Source organism: Physcomitrium patens, chromosome 11, assembly GCF_059467195.1.
Source record: "Physcomitrium patens ecotype Gransden chromosome 11, ASM5946719v1, whole genome shotgun sequence".
Lineage (NCBI taxonomy): Eukaryota > Viridiplantae > Streptophyta > Bryopsida > Funariales > Funariaceae > Physcomitrium > Physcomitrium patens.
Window position 1 is genome coordinate 8413670 of NC_143420.1, and position 23057 is coordinate 8436726.

The 23057-nt window shown below is 31.7% G+C and overlaps 1 long non-coding RNA gene across 2 annotated transcripts; it reads left to right on the plus strand.

Annotated features, from left to right (window-relative positions):
- The first annotated feature begins 15813 nt into the window (after nucleotides 1-15813).
- LOC141045911 (uncharacterized) lies at nucleotides 15814-17415 on the plus strand. Of its 2 annotated transcripts, none has more exons than XR_016505487.1 (3): nucleotides 15814-16591; nucleotides 16699-16824; nucleotides 17102-17415. It is a non-coding gene; the product is annotated as an uncharacterized LOC141045911 (long non-coding RNA). The 2 variants fall into 2 exon arrangements; XR_016505488.1 differs by having other exon boundaries at nucleotides 15824-16591; nucleotides 16699-16900.
- Nucleotides 17416-23057: the final 5642 nt, after the last annotated feature.

The following is a 23057-nucleotide window of genomic DNA, read 5'->3' on the forward strand; positions in this document are numbered from 1 at the left end:
TACAAGGAGTTTTGCTTCTACAAGTATAACAGGGACAAGGATTACTATGCTTGAGAAGTTTGATGGAACAAGATCAAAATTTTGAAGATTTTTACAGTAAGTCAAGCTCTATCTAAAATTGTACCTTTTCTAATATTCTGATGGATTTACTCAAGTCGGATTCATAGGTACACTACTGTTAGGAAGTGCTCTCTCTTGATTTGTACCTTTAATGAAAAAAGATTGACGACTTCTTTATGATTTGAATTCATTCCTAGAAGTGTTTACGGCCAGATTTGGTGAAAGTGATGGAGAACAAGTAGCAGAGATCAAGCTTTTATTCTTATGACAAGGATCACGATCAGCCACTATATATGTTATTAAATTCCAAAATCTCGCTTGCGACATGGACTGGAACGATAAAGCACTTATTAACCAATTTTGATATGGATTGAAAGATAGTGTCAAAGATTTGTTATTAATAATGCCAAAAGTAGAATCTTTGAAACAATTTGTTACTCAAGCCATTACATGCGACAATTATTTATTTGAAAAGCATCAAGAACAAAGATTTGGTTGAAGAGGAACAAGTTAAGTAATGGCAACAACTTCCAAGTTTTTTGAAACGTATTTGTCAAAGTCAGAACCAATGCAAATTGATATGATACGTTTTAAACATCTCATGAAGTTAGAAAAGACTCGACGTCGCCAACAGGGGTTGTGTTTATATTGTAGAGATGCTAAGTATATTACTCAATATTGTCCAAAGAAGCAATGCAATTACAAAATGAGAAGTACAATTACCAAAGAAGATAATGTGTGAAAAAACGAGTTTCTCCAGCTACAATAGAGATTGTGCGGCTAGAATTATGTGTAACACCTAGTAAAGGTCATATCCTCTCTTCAGATCCTTCACATTGTTTTATAATAGAAGTATATTTATGACCTAATAATCACAAAGTCTTTGTCTTATTAGATTCAGGAGCCTCAGCATGTTTTATAGATGAAGATTTTGTCAAAAATCAAAAAATATCTTTAGTGAAGAAAGTTAAATCCGTACTTGTAGAAGTCGTAGATAGTCATTTGTTGTCTTCTAGAAATGTTATCCATGAAACTATTCTTATAGATGTAGCAATTAAAGTTCAGAACAATGTAGTAGTATTTAATGTAATAAAATCTCTCGCTAATCTGATTATTTTAGGATTATCATGGCTAGAAAAATATAACCCTCAAATAGATTGGATTTCTTGTAACCTTAACTTTATTGATAATATAATCCAAGTTCATGTTAGTAAAGTAGAAATATGTAATTTCAGTATGTCCAAACCTTTACTAGTAAGTATAAAAGCTTTTATGCGTGCTACAAAAGAAGGATCATCTTTTACTATATATGCTACATCCATTTTTAATGGTAAAACAACGTCGAGTGGTATTCCTAACCAATATCAAGAATTCTAAGACATTTTTAAAAAAAAAAATCCAGATATTCTCCCCGAGCATTGATCTTATGATTGTTCAATTGATGTACAAGAAAGAACTCAACTACCATTCGGACCAATCTATAGCTTATTGCAGAGTGAGTTGGCTGCATTAAAGGAGTACATTGATGAAAATTTAGCAAAGAACTTCATACGCCATTCTAAATCTCCAATCGGGGCTCCTATCTTATTTGTGAAGAAGAAAGACGGATCTCTACAAATGTATGTAGATTATCGAGGACTCAACAAGATCACCATCAAAAATAGGTATCCTTTGTCTTTGATTTTAGGACTTTTTGACCAACTCAATCAAGGAAAGATCTATACCCAAATAGATCTATAATGAGCTTATTTTAAGATCATAAAGCTTATTTTTATAGGTTTTAAAATGACTTTAAAATCATTGTACAAAATTAGGATTTATATTAGTAACTTTGGATTTATGTAATAAAATTAGAAGTAATACTATCAATTGATTTATGAGATAAGTATAACATCTATAGTTCAAATATTATGAGTGCATTGTTGAATAGATGTTCTAATTTTATGTAAACTTTTGTATTATTCTAATAATGTAATTGAGAGATATTTAGTTATTAGTGCAAGAAGGTATCAAAAGTTGAAAGTTTAAAGAAGTTGAGTAGGATTTTTGCTATATCTGAAGATCTACTCATTGGAACAAAGAGAAATTTGGTGTGGTTTTAGTAGACTAATATATCAAGCTATATTCTAATTTAGAGCTGAAATTAATGATTGAAGACAAAAAAATTATTACTCGAATTTCATCATCAACCTTTAAGTTGATAGCTAAGAAACATCAAAGTAGTTCTTTTGCATTCTTTTCATAATTTATAAGTTGAATTAAATTTTAAAAAATTAAGTATATAGAATTCATATTATCTTACTATTATATAAAATTTTGTATCAATTGGATGATTAAATTAAGAATTACAACTGATTGAAGCTTGCTATCTAGGATTAAAATTTGGAATTAAAATTGGAAGTTACAAAAAAAAAAAATAATATGAAAATTAGGATTTGTATTCACTTGAAGTGATTAAAAAGAATTTTTTTGAATACTTTATATTTATTTTAAATCCTTTTGCATTAGAATTTAAATTCTTTCTTTCTTAATAGTTAAAACTTATTAAGGTTTTTTAGATAATTACAACATACTACTTCACTTGCTATAGTCATGTACTTAGTGCATTCTCAAAGAAGAAGACATATAATATGCTAACATATATTTAAATTTAAGTTAGTAATTAATACAAGATATTTTTCTATTGAAATATGTATTTTCAACCAATCTATAAGAATTTATTATAATATTTTATATAGCTCACATCATAACAGCTAAATATCATGGATATATATATATCTATAGTATTATTATTTAGATAATATGAATAAGTAGAAGTAGATAAAAGTAGAATAATTTCATAATATCTTCTAGAGAAGCTTCTTAGAAGCTTTGTATATGTTGTTTTGACTTTATATATATTTATAGTTGATTCATAGGTTAGAAACTTGATCAACAAGCTAACTACATGTCACATGTGTTGGTAGCTTGTAGAACAAGCTAAATATGTGGTGCCCATATAGAAAACTTGCCTTGCAAGTTAGGATACGTATTATACAAAGTCAACACATTTTTTAAGATCCTATAGAACATTGCCACATAGATCCTAAGTAGATAGTATATATAGAGGTAAGAATGAAGCCTTCTTCACTCTTGTCAACTCCTTTCTTGCTTCTAGTTTAGTTTCAAGAGTCTTTAGTTTTCTTGACTTTTAGTAATAGCTATTTCAATTTTTTTTTAATATACATAATTCTCTATTTCTATTTTTTTATATTTCTTTAAAAGACTCTTACTTATTTATTTACTTTCATTGAGTTCTTGTCCTTAATACCAAATTGGTTAAAGATGGTATCTTTAAATATAATGATAAAAATAATAAATTATTTATTTTAGCCTCCAAACTTCTAATAATGAAATCAAATAATAAATCACAAATTATACAAAAATTTGAATAAAGTGATATTTAAGATGAAAATTAATATCTTATTTTAGAAAAGCATAAAGTCAATGTTTTGCTAAAATAACATATATATGATCTGTATCTAAAGGCCTTGTTAGGAAAATTTAAATACTTAGTGAGAATAATGCAAAGGTGACCTTAAACCTATGAGAGGACTTAAAATAAGTTGAATCAATTTTAAATAATATTCTATCCTATTTGTTATATAAAATATATGAATCTTCATATATAAGATTGAATGTAGAAATGACTTCTAAAAATATTTTCTTAAATGGACATGAAAATCTTAAGTCAAAAAATATTTCCTATGAATGAAGAGAATTAAAATATAACTATAAGAATTCTACTAACTACCATATGAAATAGAATTTTTTAATGCAACAATATTCAAAAGTATCTACTAGACTTAAGAGACACTCTTTCAATAGTTGTATCTATATCGTACTTAATAGAAACAACTTGATTAGTTCTATAATATGCATGTACTTATAAATCTGGACTCAATTGATCAAGAATAAGCTATTAGCCAAAGCAAAAACTTTTGATTTTAAATCAAAGTGCTTTGTTTCTTCATTATAAAATGCAAAGGTGTCACTACTAAGCTTGAAGGTAAGATCATGAGCTGCTACTAGATTTTGGAAGTCGAAATAAAGAAGTATTTTAAGTTTGGCAAGATCATAAGTTGCTACTAGATTTTGGAAGTCAAAATAAAGAAGTGTTTCAAGTTTGGCAATTAGCAATATATACTCAAATACATTGGTTGTATAATTATATCCTAAATAATTCTTTGAAAATAGTAAGTTACTTATCTATTTTATTTTAGATAGTAATAATATCAAAAAAATTATAATATGAACATTTAAAAGCACATAAAGGATCTTTCATTTTTTTAGAGTACCTATAAGGTCATTTATAAATAGGCTAATAAGAAACAAAAGACTTGAATATCAAAATTTTCTATTTATTCACAAGCTTACGAAACAAGTCTACAAATTGGATCACTTTGCATAGGAGAGCAACAGTAGAAGTCTTACAAAGTCACATGCATGCACAATTAAAATGGAAAGATGGCATGCTTACTTGCAAACCACTTAGATGATTGTAAAGTGTAGCAGGCTGATGTGTGACTCGTCTAAACAGCAAGCAAGGGCCTCATTCGTTGTCTGTAACTCGCTGAAAGTGGACTTAGTGTACTTAGATGCTTATCGAATAGCAATAGGGGCATCAAACCGAAATCCAACAACACTTGGTGTGAAGGGAGTGATCACTTCTACTATTTGTCCACGAGCAAGAGAATGCTCCATCTCCATCTATACTTGCAAATCGAGTAAAGCAGCTTCACATTACAATTCAAATGCCAAATCTGACCATTATGATTCTTCATTTATACACTCCTATTTTTCTTAAATAGATATACATGAAGTTGCTAAAACAGGAGAATTTTTTAGTACAAAGAATTATATTCTCTTCTCATTACTGTAGTATGCAGAAGATGAATACAACTTGTTCTGAGTTGGATTAGTCTTGATGAAGCCTCCAACATGCTCTTAAGTAAAATTTGCTCCACAAACGCATCCAAATTAAAAACTTCTTCCTTTAGAAACTGCTTTTTTAATACTAGAATTATTTTTGCAAGGAAGAAAAGAACCTCCCCATGAAAAATACTTCGTGTTTTATTAGAACTGAAAACCATTGGAGTTTTTGGGTTCATGGTTTCTAGGTGAACGTCAGCCATATCAATCAGCACTTTATATGAGATGACAATTAATATCAGATTCTGCAAAGAGACATGTAATCATGAGGACTATAGATGTGTTTTGTAACCTCAATTTTTGTAGCTTGTAAAATATCCCAATGACGAAGATACTTTAGTTCAAAAATACAAATTGAATCTCAATTGAAGATATTGTTTGCTACTTTTTTATTATACAAAAATTTCATAAATCCATTAAATTTATAGAAAAGATTTAAGAAAAGTATCTTGGATGATTTCAATTCCTATTTTTAAAGAAAAAATAGAATTAGCAATCAAATGGAGAAATAGATTAAAGATTTTGGACTTTTTTGCTGGATAAGATTTTGTAAGACTCCAACAAAATACTTGCACAATTTCTTCTAATGCTATTAGTAAAAAAAATTGGAGTGCAATAGTTAATAGAAATCAATTTATTGTTGAAGAAAGAACATAGAATATTAAACAATTAGAAGCAAATTTCAAATAATATGTTTTACAATTGAATCTTGAACAAAAAAAGGCATATGATGATATTATAGCCTTTATAGTAGAAGAATATGGATGCATTTTTGTTGTTCTCATTGTGTTCAAGCTTCAATATACTAAAGGAATTGAACTAATAGAGGTGGGTTCAAACATGGGAAAAAATTGGTTATATGAATTGGATCTATTAGTGCCACAATTGACTATACTCTAGCTATCTAAAATCAATTATCAAACTACAAAACACCAAGGCTTACTACTTCCATCTTAATTCAACACATAATCCATTCTATGACTATCAATTCAAGAATACTTCCATATTCTTATCAATTCATCTCTCACTTACTCTCTTTGTGATTTATATATATTCAATTACTGATCTCCAACTTACTATTATATTCAGTTTTTCAATTCATCACACAGAATTCAATATCTTCACTTAACACAACACAATTCGATAATCTCAATTCTCAAGGTCACAGATTTTCTCCAAAACGGTTAATCCAAAGTCATATTCTACAATATTCTAATCACAGTTTCAACAATACTTCTCTTAATCATAATTCTTCATAAGAAAATAATAAAAGTAAAAAAAATAAAGATGTAGCACTAATCTTCCGCCCCCCGGCTTATGACTCTCATAGTCTGGCCTCGATCTTCCACTTCTCAATCTCTTTATCCTACCAAAAGATGGACTGTTGGCCAGCAGATTCCAAAGGTTATGACCCTTTGAATTCTTAACCATTTGTTCCTCTAACAACCTACTATTACAAACTAAACTTCCTAACCATAAGTCTAATTCTCAAGGTTATCAATAACCAACCAATAACTTACCACAAAATTTATTTACCTATTCCATTATATTTTTTCTAAATAGACTTCTAAAAACTAATAAGACATTTGTCTATACTACTTTGGTAACTAAAGTTTGATTGATATAAAAGATTGTCATATATATTGCATCATCAAGAATTTTTATATTATTATTTGAAAAAAGAAGAATTATTCATTTTATATTCAAGATTCCACTAAATTGTAATTAAGACTCTTTTTATTCAATTACTAGGTATTTCAACCATGCTAAGTTTATTCACCAAACTTCACTTATTATTTGGAATAAACTTCCAATATAATATTTTTATTTTCCTAAGGTAATTAATTATTCTTTTAGAGACATCCAAAATATTAATTGCCCATTGAAAAGAACTGCAATAGTTTTTAGTAGAGATTTTTGCCAAATATTATTAATGATTGTGAAAAGAACTTGAGAAGAAATTATAATGGCATCTTTTTGACGTTCAATACTTTGGCCTCAAATAAAAATCCATACATTAAAAGAGAACATAAGGTTAAATTCATGAGCGTTTAAGTAGATATTAAATTTGCTAATTGATTCTTTAAGTATAGAATATACACACATATTATATATATATATATATATATATATATGGTAGTGCATTTGAATTCTTTATGGTTGCATTATTATTAACTAATATTTCTATTTTCTACTTGCCAAATTGAAATGATACAAACTTATTGCTCAATAATGTAATTATGTTTTTTGATCATATGATTATTGATCAATAATTAATGTCTTTAGTAGATATTATTTATACAAGATCAATAGAAGATAATATAGTAAATGATGCCTTCTTTAGAAATAAAATCATTTTATTTATATGAAATGATGATGTAGAGGATATCAATGAAAAGATTATTGTCATATTTCCTAGAAAAGAACAATCATATTTAATCACTGTTGAAGTTGTTCTTGAAGATGGTGTTGACAACAATAATGTTTATCTAGTCAAATTCATCAAGTTGCTTAATCTATCTAGAATGCTTAGATCAAAACTTTGTCTTAAGATTAATACTCTAGTTTATTTAATCTATCTTGTATTTGCAATAATAATAAACAAATTCTATGCACAATCAATGAAGCATGTTGGTTTGAATCTATGAAAACCTATTTTTTTTCTATAGTCAACTTTATGTAGCATTCTTTAGATGCATTTCTTCTAGTTCTATTAGAATTCTTTTTTCTAGAAATGAAAAGTTAAATTCTATACTAAATATTGTTTTTTTTTAAAGTTTTAATTAAATAAATAATAATAATTTATTTTTTATATTTTATATTTTAATTTATTTATTTATTTACTTTTATACATCTTTAAATGTTAAAAACTTTTTATGATTTTTTAATATAATTTAATATTCTTTTTATATTTTTACAAGTAATTCCTTGAATAAAATTAACTACTTTTTTATATATTATTTGTGACAATAGCATGGATATACTTATCTTACTTCATACCTAAAAGTTTTATTGTATATTATATTTTTTTCTATTTATATTATATTGTACTTATAATTAAAAAATATTCTTTGGCTTATAAATATATCTTTCAAAAATTGCTTCATTTGAGTCACACTTTTCATGACAATGATATAGATTCATCTAGTCTATATGTTAAGATTGCTTAAGGAAAAAAGTAGTGGCTCTCATTCACTACATAGATTAATCTTTATTTTTATCAAAAAACTTAACATTGTTTGGAGTTTGAAAAGAAGCAAAAGCTTGACCAAAATTCAAGCAAAGTTCATAGGAAGTTCACAAGGAGTTTTAAATAAATAAATAAATATTATAAATAGATTAAATAAACTTAAAGAAATTTAAATAAATAATTTATTATTTTTATAATAAATAAATAAATATTTTCATTATTTTCTAGAAGTTTTAATTAGATAAATATTAGTAATTTATTTTTTATATTTTTATTTTAATTTATTTATTTCTTGATTTTAGTACATCTTTGAATACCTTAATATACTTTTATTATTTTTTAATATAATTTAATATTTTTATTTTTATTTTCATAAGTAATTCTTTGAACAAAATTAACTTTTTTTGCATACTATCCATGACAACAACATGGCTTTACCTACTTTGTAGCTTAAAGCTCCATAATGTATTTTATTTCTTTCTATTTGTATTATATTTGTATTTAAAAAATATTTTTTGGCTCAAAAATGCTTGATTTGAATCACACTTTCTATGACAACTACTTAGGTTTATTTAGTTTTATATAAGATTGATGTAATTATTAAACTTCTTATACCACAAACCAAATTATGGGCTCCAAATTGTACATAACATATAGTGGTCTCATACACATGATACGATGATCTAACCACATCTAACCATCTTTATTGTGTGAAGGCAACTCCTTAAAAAAATTGACAACATTTGATCATCGCTTAGATTAATTGGTTTCTTTCATCACAGAAAAAGCAGCCTAGATAAGGACAATCAGATGTGTGCTTCTCCATCTTTGATAATTCTTCAGTAACAACTCCGAACTAAGATTCGTATACTACCTTAAGCACGTATCATATATATAGTCTACATGTAAAATACATAAAGTTACTTTGATAGAACTGTATGAGACAAGAATAATCTATTATTAACTGTTAGATATAAAGAATGAGGGAACATCAATCCTATTAGATTATAGAGATATTAATTGTACCAATAATTATAATTAGATAATATGATATAGTTAGTGATCTAATTGCATATAGTTGTAGAATCATGACAGTTCAGTTACAACTTCTTGAATTGTATAAACTATGTTTAGAACATATATAAAAATAAATAAATTATGAAACTTGTGATAGTTTAGACTTTCATGTAATTTTAATATGGTATCAGAGCAAGTTTCTACGAATTATTAATAAAAATTCCAGAGAAACAATAAAAACTTACAGGAAGAAGGAAACTGTGAAAGAAGACATTCTTTATAGAAAACTGGGGCACCAATAAATTTTCTTTCTTTCCTTCTCTTCAAGATGGCTTCAACTAGCCTCTAAACCAAAGAATGGCTGAAATTTGATGGCTCTTGGTATAATATCTAGAAACAAAAAGTACAAATGAAATTTGAAATGGAAGAATTATGGGAGTTTATATCTAGAGTAGAAAAACAACCCTCATCTATTCCAACAATCAATGCACCAATAACAACTCTACCAGCAAATCAAGTTGCCATTACTATGTAGCAAAAGAAAGATCATACTACTTTAGCACCCATATAGGATTGTATAGATAATTTTATATTCTTCCACATAGGAGCATGCAAAATAGCCAATAAAACTTGGCTTGTTCTTGAAAATATATATTCCACAAGTAACATCATCACTCAAGCTTATTTACAAAGAAAGTTTATCACACAAAAAATGAGAGTTGGAAAATTGGTAATGCAACATTTACAGAATTTTAGAACATTACTTCAATAATGTCAATTTATTAGAGTAATAATTTCACCTCAAATGGAAATCCTCACTCTTATGAGGTCAAAGCTATTTCAGTATGGCACAATAATTCAAACTCTCTACACCACAGGAACTGCAACTTTATCAAAATTGATTGCAATCCTACTTCAGCAGGAGACGGCTATGAAAAACTCATCCTCTGAATCACAAGCACTATTTGTAAGCCGCAAAGGCAAGAACAAGTGGCCATCACAACCCACTATAAAACAACCAAAAAAAGACTACAGAAACTCAAAGAACAAGTCAAAACCAACAATTCCATATTTTCATTGCAAAAAGATGGAACATTGGGATTTAGAATATTTTACAAAAAAACAAAAAAATTAAATCATCTACTAAGACAATAATTACATCTCAAAAAAACAAAAAATCAACATATAAGTCAAAAAATTTAGAAAAAATGCCTCCCATATTTTATTTTCATATTTATTTTACACATGCTTATTTCTCTGAGAAATTTGTATAATCAATTACAACAAAAGATGATAAATGGTTTATTGATACTAGAGCCATAGATCACTTGGCTCACAACAAAAAATAATTTGTGACTTTTGAACCACTTTCACCTATCAAAAATAGAGTTCATCTTGGAGATGATACCACACTTCTAATTTATGACAAAGGCAATGTTGAAATATCTAAGGTAAATGGCAAAATTATATGTCTCAACAATGCCTTTTATGTCCCTGATCTGCATAAAAATTTATTTTCAATTTGTGACCATGATGAACAACGAAGAGGCATTCTTATAAAAAAAATAGGATGTACAAGATGACTTACTTTTGGCTTTTTATCCACTTCAAAATAGTCTTTATCTACTTGGCACCACTATGCTTCAACATCACAATATACAATCTAATGTGGTTATTTTTTTGGGTGACAATATCAACCATTCATCTAACATTTATGCCAAAATTCAAAATCAAAATCCCAGTAATATATTTATAACACCCAATAGAGCTTACATAACTCCCTTAATAATCAGTTTGTCTGGCATTAATTCCACCTTGACATTAGTGGTCAACAACAAGGCCTACTCTTAGTTCTTGCTTGCCATGTATCTTAACCTTACTACACAATTTCCAATCCCTGCATTGTTAAGGTAGAGAGAGTTTGCCTCAAGAAAGTACTGGATTTTTGGTTGCCACTAATTGCTCAATCAAGTCTTGAGATAAGAAAGACCAAGTTTGTATATATGCATATAATACTTTTCGGTGCTATTACACCAAATACATAAGTCTTAAGTTCCCAAAAATATCCAAAATATGATAAAACCTCTAAATCCTTATATATCCTTATTGAGTATTATTTTTGAACTTCAAAAACTCATATCTTCCAATTGGACCGTCCAAACACATTCAAATTTTACAGACAATATTGATGTACTTTTAACAACTACTACAACAAATTTCAACTACAAATGCATTGCAAATCTTATAATATCACTAAAATCCTAACAATAGCTTCAAACCCTAGTTTTTATATATCCACATGCAATTTTCTTCTTATCTCACAAAATAAAAATTTAAATGTCACAAAATTTATATATATATATATATATATATATATAGCTTTTTAATAAAATAATCTACCTTCTCCAAAAGGTTTGAGCCAAAAATTCGTCCAAAAACTCAAGATATGGCTCCAATCATTACTATGAATAAAATCACTTACTTGCTACCTTTGATTTGGATGCGTTGACTTTAATTCTCTATAACTTCTTCATCCAAACTCCAAATTCATCAAAAAATATATGAAAAGTATAGTCGAAGAAGTGCCCTCTTCAATCCTGGTTGCCAATCCTTTGTTGCTCTCCGTAAATATATGTTATGCTCCAAAGAGTGATAGTAGATATGAAATTGACACCTTAACTTTGAGCACCAATAACTCCTTCATAAAAACTCCAAATTACTTAAAATTTGCATCCAATCCATACCCAAAAACCTAAAATTGCTGATCTTAGCCTCCAAAAATAAAAATGACTTCAAAAAAAAATCCTAATCCCTAATGAGGCCTCAGGCAGCCTCCTTGAAGTCCATTGGGCATGGCCTTCGACCAATAGAAATGAAGATCTCCATTCTTTGCCTTCATCCAACCATGCCTTGCTTTCATCCTTCCCAATAAGTCTCATATTAGTTAAGATTTTCATCTTTAGGCTCTAATCTCCTCTCAAGGCTTTATATTAAACATTTAGGTCCTATAAATTTTTAAAATATTATAATCAAAATAAATAAAATTCAAAATGAAATTTTTTATATCCACTCTCTTTAAATTAATTTAATAACCATTCTAACATACACCAAGACTTATGAACATATTATATGTTCTAACTAATTTTTACATACCACCATTCACCTCGGCGATGGTATGAAACCAAGTTCTTCTGATCCATTATGGCCTTTAAACATGCTCAATGTTCTTGGCTTTTTGATACCTCTTTTACAATAGTAATTGGTTCTGGCTGAATATCCAGTTTTGATTGTCAATCCTGACATTATATCCTTAGCTACATGGCATCCCTCTACAGAATTCAGAACTTCAACGGCCATAGAAGATCAACCACAGAAAATTATGAATTCAACTCAATTCCAAATATCTTCAGAATCTGTAAATTCAATTACTAAGAACTTCAATCTATGGCATCACAAATTAAGACATATCAGCACAAGCCACTTGAAACAACTAGCTAAAATTCAAGCTGTCACTGGATTCTCTTTAAAATAAGTTCCACAACAAGTGTGTTGTACATATATTCATGGCAAGTAAATGGCAACTAAGTTTTATAAAATTGCTACAACTCGTGCCACTCAACTCCTTGAAGTGGTTCATTCATATCTAAGTGGTCGTATTGCACCACCAACTTTTTTAGGCTATGAATACTATGTTATCTTTATAGATGATTTTTCTTGCTACACATTACTTCGACTTCTTCGTGAAAAAAGTGAATGCTTCCATGTGATTAAAATTTTTCATACTTGGGCTGAAACTCAAATGGGATGTAAACTTTGTATTCTTTGATCCGATCAAGGAGGAGAGTATCTATCATCTGATTTTGCCCAATATTTAGAGGCCCATGGCATACAATACCAACTCACCACTGCTTACACTCCACATCAAAAGGGCATTGCAGAAAGGAAAAATAGCACTGTTCTCAATACTACTAGGTGTCTCCTTCATGAATCCTAGTTATCAAAACCTTATTGGGGTGAAGTAATCACTTGTGCAACTTATTTGCAAAATTGCTGCCCCACAAAAGCAATTCCACCTGACTCAACTCCATTTGAATTTTGACATAAACAAAAGCCCGACATTGCTCATCTTAGTCTATTTGGCAGTCATTGTTTTGCCAAAATTCCAGATCCTCTTCAGGTTAAACTTGATAATAAAACTCATGAGTGTATATTTCTGGGTTATAGCCCTTTTAGCAAAGGATATAAAGTACAACAAATTAGCAATGGCGCAATGATTACTTCACGTGACATCGTGTTTAAAGAGGAGCTTGGTTCAGAATATTATTTTGTCCCACCGGCTTTGCGAGCCTCAGACTTTGAACTCCAAAATGATCCCTGTTTCTATCAACCCACTGGATCTTCAACTCTTCATAGTTCTGGCACCAGCTCCGGACTAACTCAAGAAGTGATACCCTCTGACAGACCTCCTTCGAGTCTGCCACCTTTACCTCCATTAGACAATATTATGGTCAGGCCTGCGACCTCGCCGCAACTTACGGTTCTACTCCCTCTGGAGTCCAGTGCTGATCAGCCAGCTCTTCCTGCTCCGCCAATGTTTGGCAGCCCTGTTCTGCCCCCACCAATCCACCCGTGCTCTGTTTTTCCACAGCCGGAGATCCAGTCATCAGTATCTCCAGGCCGCGGCACTTTCTCTCCTGTGTGCAGCAGTCATGACCCGCGTTCAGGCTTGGCATTAATGCTGCATCTCGGCAAGCAAACCGAGCTCCCAAGCTCGGCACCAACTCAGTCTGCCGCGCCCTCTGCAGCTCCACGCCACCTTTCGGTTGATGCAGTTCTTGTCTCTCTTCGCCAGTCCTTCCGCACAACAAGAGGGGTGCCCCTTCCACGAGACCCCGACGAAAATTACAATCCGGAGATACTGAAGCCGCGCTCTAAAAAATCAAGACGTTCCCCTCACGCCCTGATTTTAGTCAAGGAGGTTCCATTGGAACACGCAACTTATGTGCAAGCCATCAACTCTCCGGCGGCTTCCCAATGGAAAATAGCTATTGCTGAAGAATTAAATTCTCATGCAGTAAATTCTACGTGGACCTTCACACATCTTCCTCCTCATCGAAAGGCAATTACTTATCGATGGAGTTTTAAAATCAAGTTGAAAAATTGCGGGGCCGTGGACGGCTTCAAAGCTAGCCTGGTGGCTCGCGGCTTCAACCAAATTCAAGGTTTGGACTATCATGAAACATTTTCCCCTGTTGTTCGGATTCAATCCATTTGCCTCATTCTTGCTCTCGCCGTTCAACTTGACCTCCAAGTATACCAAATGGATGTTAAAACCGCCTTTTTAAATGGCTCTCTTCAAGTAGAAATTTACATGAAGATTCCTGAAAGTGTCTCTCCACCACAACCCGGAATGGTGTGTCGTCTTCATAAAACAATCTATGGGCTCAAACAATCCCCCCGCGAATGGTTTAAGGTGATTAACACGTACTTGGCTACTCTTGGATTTATCAATTCGACCGCTGATGGCAATGTATATTATCTCCATCGCGGTTCTGATTTTGCCATACTCACATTATATGTGGATGACACACTTATTGCAAGCAGCAGCCTTCTTTTGCTTCATAATATTAAACAACAATTGCACTCTCGCTTTCTTCTCTCCGACCTTGGCGAAGCGCATCATATTCTTAGCCTTGAAACCACAAGAAATCGTCAGCATGGTTGGATCAGGGTTTCACAACAACTGTATCTCACACAGAAGCTGCTGGAGTTTGGATTTCTGGATTCCAAACCAGTATCCACTCCAATGGCTCCTGCAACCCGGCTGTCCAGCGCCTACTGCCCATCCACAGAGGAAGACCGCCGCTCCAGTTCCGAATTCTTGTATGCAAATGCTGTGGGGTCCTTGAACTGGGCCGCAATTTGTACGCGACCTGATATATCTTTTGCTACAAGTGTTCTCGCCCAATTCATGCATAATCCGGGTCCTGCACATATCCGCGCTTGCAAACATACGTTCCGTTATCTCCGCGGGACCCTGGCGTACTACATTGAGTATCGCCGATCTCTTCCGACCCCCACACCACTGTATGGGTTCAGCGACGCTGCCTGGGCGGGCGAACTCGACGAACGAAGGTCCACCTCTGGTTACTGTTTTATTTTGTCAGAGGGTGTAATCAGTTGGAGTTCGACTCGCCAACGCTCTACTGCCCTCTCCAGCACGGAGGCGGAGTACATGGCAATGGCAACGGCTGCCTCCGAGCTTGTCTGGATTCGTCACCTGCTCCATGATCTACATCAAACTGAAACTTTGAACTACCCCACTGAGATCCACTGTGATAACCAGTTAGCACTTGCGCTAGTCGACACCACCAAGTTCCATTCTCGTACACAGCACATCGCGATTCGGTTCCACTTTATTCGACAGCTCGCAACCCTCCAAAAATTAAAATTTCGATACTGTTCCATTCACCATATGCGCGCCGACCTGTTCACAAAGTCTCTGTCTGGGCCGAAGCTTGCCCAGCACCTACCGTTACTTGGCATTCTTGGAGGAGAAACCCCAGTCACATCGTGATACAGTTAAGAGGGCGTATTAGATTATAGAGATACTAATCGTACCAGTAACTGTAATCAGATAAAACGGTATAGTCAGCGATCTAATCGCATACAGTTGTGGAGTCACCACTGTTCAGTCATAACTGTTCAGTCACGACTGTTCAGTCACAACTCCCTGGACTGTATAAACCATGTTTAAAACATATATAAAAATAAATAAATTATGCAACTTGTGATAGCTTAGACTTTCACGTAATTCTAATAAACCCATCTTTCAGAAAACTAGATCACACTCCTTGACATTCTCGCGAAAATTCATTCATTGAATACCGCGTACTATTCATGCGACCTTAAAAATTTTACCAATGAAGTTAACGACTTGAATTCATGCTGAACCAAGTTCCAATTCCCGTGTCGGTACTATGCTATTATAAGGGTCACAGAATGATAGCTAACAAATAAATCTTTTCACAACAAAACTAGGTTCATAAACTGACAGACCATAAGGTTGCCTTCTTTCCATCGAGCTAAACATATCACTCATCTAACCCGGGAAGAGTAAGAATTTTTGAAACCTTGCGGCAATCTCCAACAGACGTCGACCAAATAATCCGGTCGCATTTTTTGATAATGTGTCCAGACTCTGTTTTCTCAGAACATGAAGCTAGGCATGAGTGGGGAGCTAACAACAGCCAAATAGATTTAGACTCACAAATCTGACCTGAGCTAGCTGTACATTGGTACACGAGGGAGGCTACCTGATCCGAATGCATCAAGATAGATCGACGCAGTCAGGTGTGTTCCTTCTCTGCCAGTCTTCTGACCGCAGGTACCTCCACATCCTTTTGAAATTGCTATAAAAAGTGGTCTTTCAACTATCTAAGATAGGACATTATTTTCAGCTGCCGAGAATCAGCCAACGGCGTTCTCATTGTTCAAGGAATCTTTTTTCAAACTCCACCATCAAAAAGCTTCCCAGCACAAGTTGTACTACTGGCTCTACAATGCTACAGCTCTTCTGCGCAGCGGTAACCAGATCAAGGCAATCTCATAAGAAAGCATGCGCTCTTGCTTAAAACTTGGTCCATCTAGCTCACGATTCCGGTATCCACTAAACCCACACTGTTTCTCCACCACACCAACACTTGATTACGAAGCACAAAAGCCTAGCAGCAGCAGCAGAAGCAGCAGACGCTTTCACATGTACAAAATGTCCAACATCGACTTGGGACATATTATTATTTAACAATTAATAGAAAGGTATACACATAGAAAAACTATGACATCTTGCTTATCTTTATGCAGATGTGGCATACTTTAAGCATTGCTCAACACATTAAAACATTTATTCAAGCAGAGCCAAATAATGGTTTAGAAAGACTCCTAAAAGAAACAAGTACAATACAGGGATTACAAACACGGAGCACAATTATCCAGATACTGTCATTGTCTTTAATGTTGATCAGGGCATTTGGAGAATAGATAGTTGGAAACATGTTTGCTATTAGCTTCAAAAGACACAAAAATAAGCATGTCAATCAAATAAAATAAGACATGTAAGTATCTATTATGGATCTACATATTGTTTCCTCCAAAGAAATAAAATATGTTTATAAAAATCTTGATGCCAACAAAAGTGATATGTCTAGTTAATATTTACTAAATCTTTGATAAGATAAAAACTCACAGCTATACACAATTTGCAAAAAGGCAATTTCTCAAAAGATAATATAATAAAGTGACAAAGTTGACAAAAGAATAAAATAAAAATAAAAATACTACTTAAGAACTCTACTAAATATCATTACTGAAAATTGCACTTACACCCAAGAGATATTCATAAGTTTAGGCATAAAAGGTTTTATTTGTGTAAAACTTCAGAAAATTGTGAATTTCCAATTATTTAGACAAACATATGATTAATAGGACCATAAAAATATACAAAATATTATGGCAATTCTAGAAGTGTTGAAAAATGTTTGTCACCTCTAAGACCAAGAAACATTTCAAGTTGTTTTTGATGAATGTTGTCCACCCATAAGCTCCAATATCTATGTTGTAGTATAATGGCAAGGTCTTGTACTATTGATTTCTTGCTTTTTGATTCTTCATTAAAAATTTCAACTATATAGCTATGCATTGCTTTCGAGCCTCATCAAACAACACAAGACAAAGTTTTTAAGTCCAAAAAGTAATAAACTAATAAAGTATCATTAATCTTACTTATTTAAAGACATAAAAAGAATTAGAAAATAATATCTTGGATCATTTTTGCTACTTTAAATATTCAACAAGAACACATATAACATAAGAGACTAAACTAGAATGAAGGAAGAATTGGAAGATAAAATGATGTAAAAAAATATAAATCACATTTATTACAAAAGCAAGAAATCAACTTATTAAAAAAACCTATTGAATAATTCAAAAAAGATTTAAAATAATAAGGAAATTTTTAAAATAAATCATATTTATATAGAGCATAGCATGATTATCTTTAGCAATAAGAAATAAATTAGCCATCTAAGTTAATGGCTTAAATAAAATAAAATATTAGAATTTATCAATAATCATGTCAAATCTTTTACAAGGCTTATTAGAATAAGGATAGTTTCAAGTAGTAAATTTGGTATTGTCATCAATATAGAATATGTACCTTGCAGCAATATCAAAGCGCTTCTCTTAACTACATAGAAGAGGCTGAGGTGACAAGTTTTGGTTAGGTCCACTCTACTAGATTGAAAATATTTATCAAAATCTAATGGTGATTCTAACCTATAATACTACTCAATAAAAACTTGTATTGCACTAAAAAAAATAAAAATAAAAATAAAAATAAAAAAAATAATGATATTAGTCATATCTAAGAAATCTACACTATTAAATAAAATAATGCTTGTGAAAATCTAGAAACTACTCTTATAGGCTCTTTTATTAGTAAAATTTATATTTATAGCATTGATTTGGAGGTCATATTTTGTAAGTTCAAATCCAATAATAATTATATGATCTTTGAGATTTGTCAATAAAGATTTTACTATGTGAAGCACTCTAAGTAGTTTTGTATTTATGTACTAATTGAAGCTGATGATGGTTACACTTGCATTTGGCAACTTTTTTCTTGATTTGAAATAATTAATAGATTGTACAAAATGATCCGTAAAGAGAACGTCTAGCTTTCCAACACTAATTTGAAGTAAATTAGCACACATTATATAAGATTTGTCTATTTCAATAATATTAATACCACTGATTCTATTTTTAACATCAAGATTTTGATATAAAGAGAACAATCTATCGTAATAAAAAACAAATCCAACATATATGTCTCTTTTAGCTACAAATATCTTGGCCTCAGCTATTTGAAATTGGATCTCTATCTCCTACCATATATGCATAGTTTATCTATACCATAGATAAATATTGAATGGAACATGATAAGTTTGTGATAGATTGAAAGGCCACACTAATTGTTCATACTTGATTTCATTTTTTACAAAATAAATAAATAAATAAATAAATAAATAAATAAATAAATAATAGAAATCAAGAGATAAAATACATTGTAATGAACTGCACTCTTATGGATCCAAACAAAATGTATAATTTAAAAATTGATATAAATAATACTTTCTTCTCATATTACAAGTCAAGTCATGAGTAATATCACTTAATAGAGAATGTTTAAAGCTCAACTTCATTCTATTAAGAAAGAAGGGACCTTGGATAAAAGTATCTAAATTATTCAACCCTTTAATTTTATCTTGCTAGCAATCTTAGTTCATTAATGAGCATAAAGATCATGTTAGATAGATGGAAAGCATAATAATAACAAAATTCAAACATAAGCTTTTTGGATGATATTTCAATAGTAAAGATATTTCAAAGTATCACTTAATACTTCAAAATCACCCACTTCTTGAGGTGGGTGATTTTGAAATCTAAATATCACAAGAGAGGCTGATAAAATATCACAACTTACTTCACTTGCCTTAATTATCTTCCCTTTGCCTTAACTACCTTGACTTTTTGAAATCACCAAAGTATCACCTTTACTTCAAAAACTTGGAGGTAATTAAATTTGAATAGTGATATTTAGAGAGGTTATATTTCTAATTTGGAGATGCGATATTTTTAATTTAGAGAGGTGATATTTCCAATGATTCATGATATTTGGGTTTCCAAAAACCAAAAATACATGATATTTGGTTATCCAAAAATATTAAGCCTGAATTCCTTTAAAGCTATTAGTTGGTTGTAGATCACTCACCATTAATATTATTTTTAAAATAAGATTTAATTAAAAGAAAAAAAAGAAAAAGATCAAGTGCCCCTCCTAATATATCAACCAAAAGACTGGCTGAAATAACTTCTCTATGGCCACATATAGTAAGTAAAGTTCTTAGGTTACAATCAACTAGCAAAGTGATCCACCAGCACTATAAGTCCCATTAAGACAACGAGCCAAGTAACGAGTATTAGGATGCAGCCTACTGCACTAGGCAGTATCTACAACACTCACTTTGTTGTCTTTGATATCACAAAACTCTCTTGATTTTGCAAAACCCTGCCTAAACAATCAAACTAAATACTTACTATGAACACCATGCAAAAGAGATGAAGACATTAGACAATAGCACTTGCATTTAAGAAAATCTTTTCTACATCCATAACTGCTCTAACCTCCTGTCAATCCCAAATCAATTTGAATGCACGCAAGTTCTACATGCAAGTAGTATCAACAAGTCCTTAGACAGATATTTAAGTCCAAAAATAGCTTCTCAGCGCATGAGCACTAATTCTTATGAGTAAGATGTAATGTAGCTGATGAAAATTGGAGACAGACCTGTAACAGAGTGACACAATGATTCTGTAGGCCAATGGCCATGAACGGAAAAGAGAGCCATTCATTCCACACAAACTCTCTGTCAGGGGTGTTGATACAATATTTGCTGGGAAACGGGTGTGGGATATCTTGGGTCTCACAAAAATATAGGCCATCAAGTTCAAAATCTGCTAAATGAGTTGCATTCTTGGACTCTATCTTTGTTTGGTACTAAGGATTTCTTAGAAGAATCTTTATCCATTGAGACTCCAAGATTGTGTAAATAACATCCCTACAAAGAAGTACGAGGGGGGAGACTTTGAGTTTAGTGGCAACGAGCAGTAAACGAACACTTCCTACGGTCGCATATCCTATAATTGCCTGAGCATGTAAGGAATTCCTGATCATGCAATTCGCTGTTGACAGATACTGTTTTGCATCTTGCTTGGATGAAAACAGATCCAAGTCATTTCGACCTTGATATTGTAAAATTTCTGTTGTTGAATCAATGCTGATTATTTGAGTATTTGCCCTTGTTGACAAACTTGAAATTATGAAATAGTCACCAAATTCGAGTTGGACTACTTGAACCTTAGTTTCTCTACTAACTGCACCTGAAGGAAAAAAAACAACGGGGTACCAAGTCAACTAAGTAGCATCATATGATACTCGTAATCCATACATACCGCCATGCAAGATCCACACAACGCAACCACTCTCCTCAAAGCAAATTCATCCTCAAGAACCAACACATTGCATTGCATAACATCGCATCCCCGCAGTAACGAATCAGCCAAGGACCCCGACCGCAAAGAAAAGATCCCGCAGCTTGCGATGACAAATTTAGACGAGACTGATGAAACGAAGCGGCCAGAAGCGTGTGATGGGAACTTGCAACGGCCTCACGCAGCGGGGCAATAACCTGTGCGTGGTCTCAGACCGCGTAGGGCACGATTGACAACAAGTCCAGATCCCGGAAAAGCTCGCAATCCTGTGTGGTGGTGGCGATGGCGATGGCGATGGCGCAGAGCTTCGGTATGTGTATGCAATGCAATGCAATGCAACAATGGGAAGCAGAAGAAGAAGAGACTCCGTGTGGTCGCAACTCCGCGCAGCAAAGATTCATGCCATCGCTCCTTCTCGACGCCGCCACTATACCACCGTATGTTGCGTCAGTACATTTCACCGTATGCCCTACTCCACTCTCATGGTATTTGTTTCGTACGCGGTTCTTCTTTGACAATATGGCAAATGTTGTTTCCATTCACTCACTACCGTTTTGGATCACTACCACTCGGCTTTATTATCAATATTATTGTGTCTTAATAGAGAGTATTTTGTGTGTAACTTTGTATAGTATATTGTGTAGTAGTATTGTTAGCATTTGTTATGTGTTGTTTATTGGTGCACATTGTGTTATGTTTTTTGGTTATCTATGTGTTGTTTTGGAATCGACTAAATTTTATTTAATATTTAAATAAGCCTTTTGGAGTTGAAATTATTTTTTATTTAATATTTAATATTTAAATAAAGCATTATTTTTACTTTTGTATATACTAGCTAACAAGAAGATTTAATAAAAGTTTTTTTAAAGACCATGAGGATTATAGAATAAGTATCTAATTGATGAACAACTTCTACATTGAATTCTTAAATTTAAAAAAATTCTAAGAGGGATTTTATAATCACATATTACATCCAAGAACATTTAGATTTAGTACATATCTAAAAATCTCATACAATATTTTACAAAGAAATACTATGTATTTCTACTTAGTTTTGTTTACTTTTATTTACATAAGTAGTATACATGTCTATGTCAAAAATATTATTTTATTTTATTTACAATACAAATGCATATCATAGAAATCAAAAATCTATATATTTTTATTATTTGTATATTTTATATATCAAAATTCTATTTATAGATCCCACTACCTTAATTTGTGTAATGGTTAAAAGTTGTTATAGTCTCATTGTTGTTTCTTCAATTTAAAATTATTTTTTATTATTTTTTTATTTTTATAAAAAATATAACTAAAAGTCTTACTTATACTTATAAAAATAATAAAATAATAGATATTTAATTTTTGAATTACTTAGTTCTTTCTTCTCTTATACATTATAATAGATCTTCAAGCTAAATTGGTGATGTTGTCCTAGTAATATATCACATCTAGGTAAGAATATTGGTCTAAACTTTTGTTGATAATTTTAAATAGATAATATATTTATTCTTTATTCCTTGTTCTCCATTTCCCATTCCCGTGCCTTGTTCCCTATCCCCATGCCTTGTTTTCTATCCTTGTCCCTTATTCCATATCCCTATCCCTTGTTCACTATCCCCCAAAATTAATCATTACATGGTTTGGAGGGTGTGGCTATGAAAATATTGCGGTGTGACTGAAATAATAATGTGGTGTGGCTATAATAATA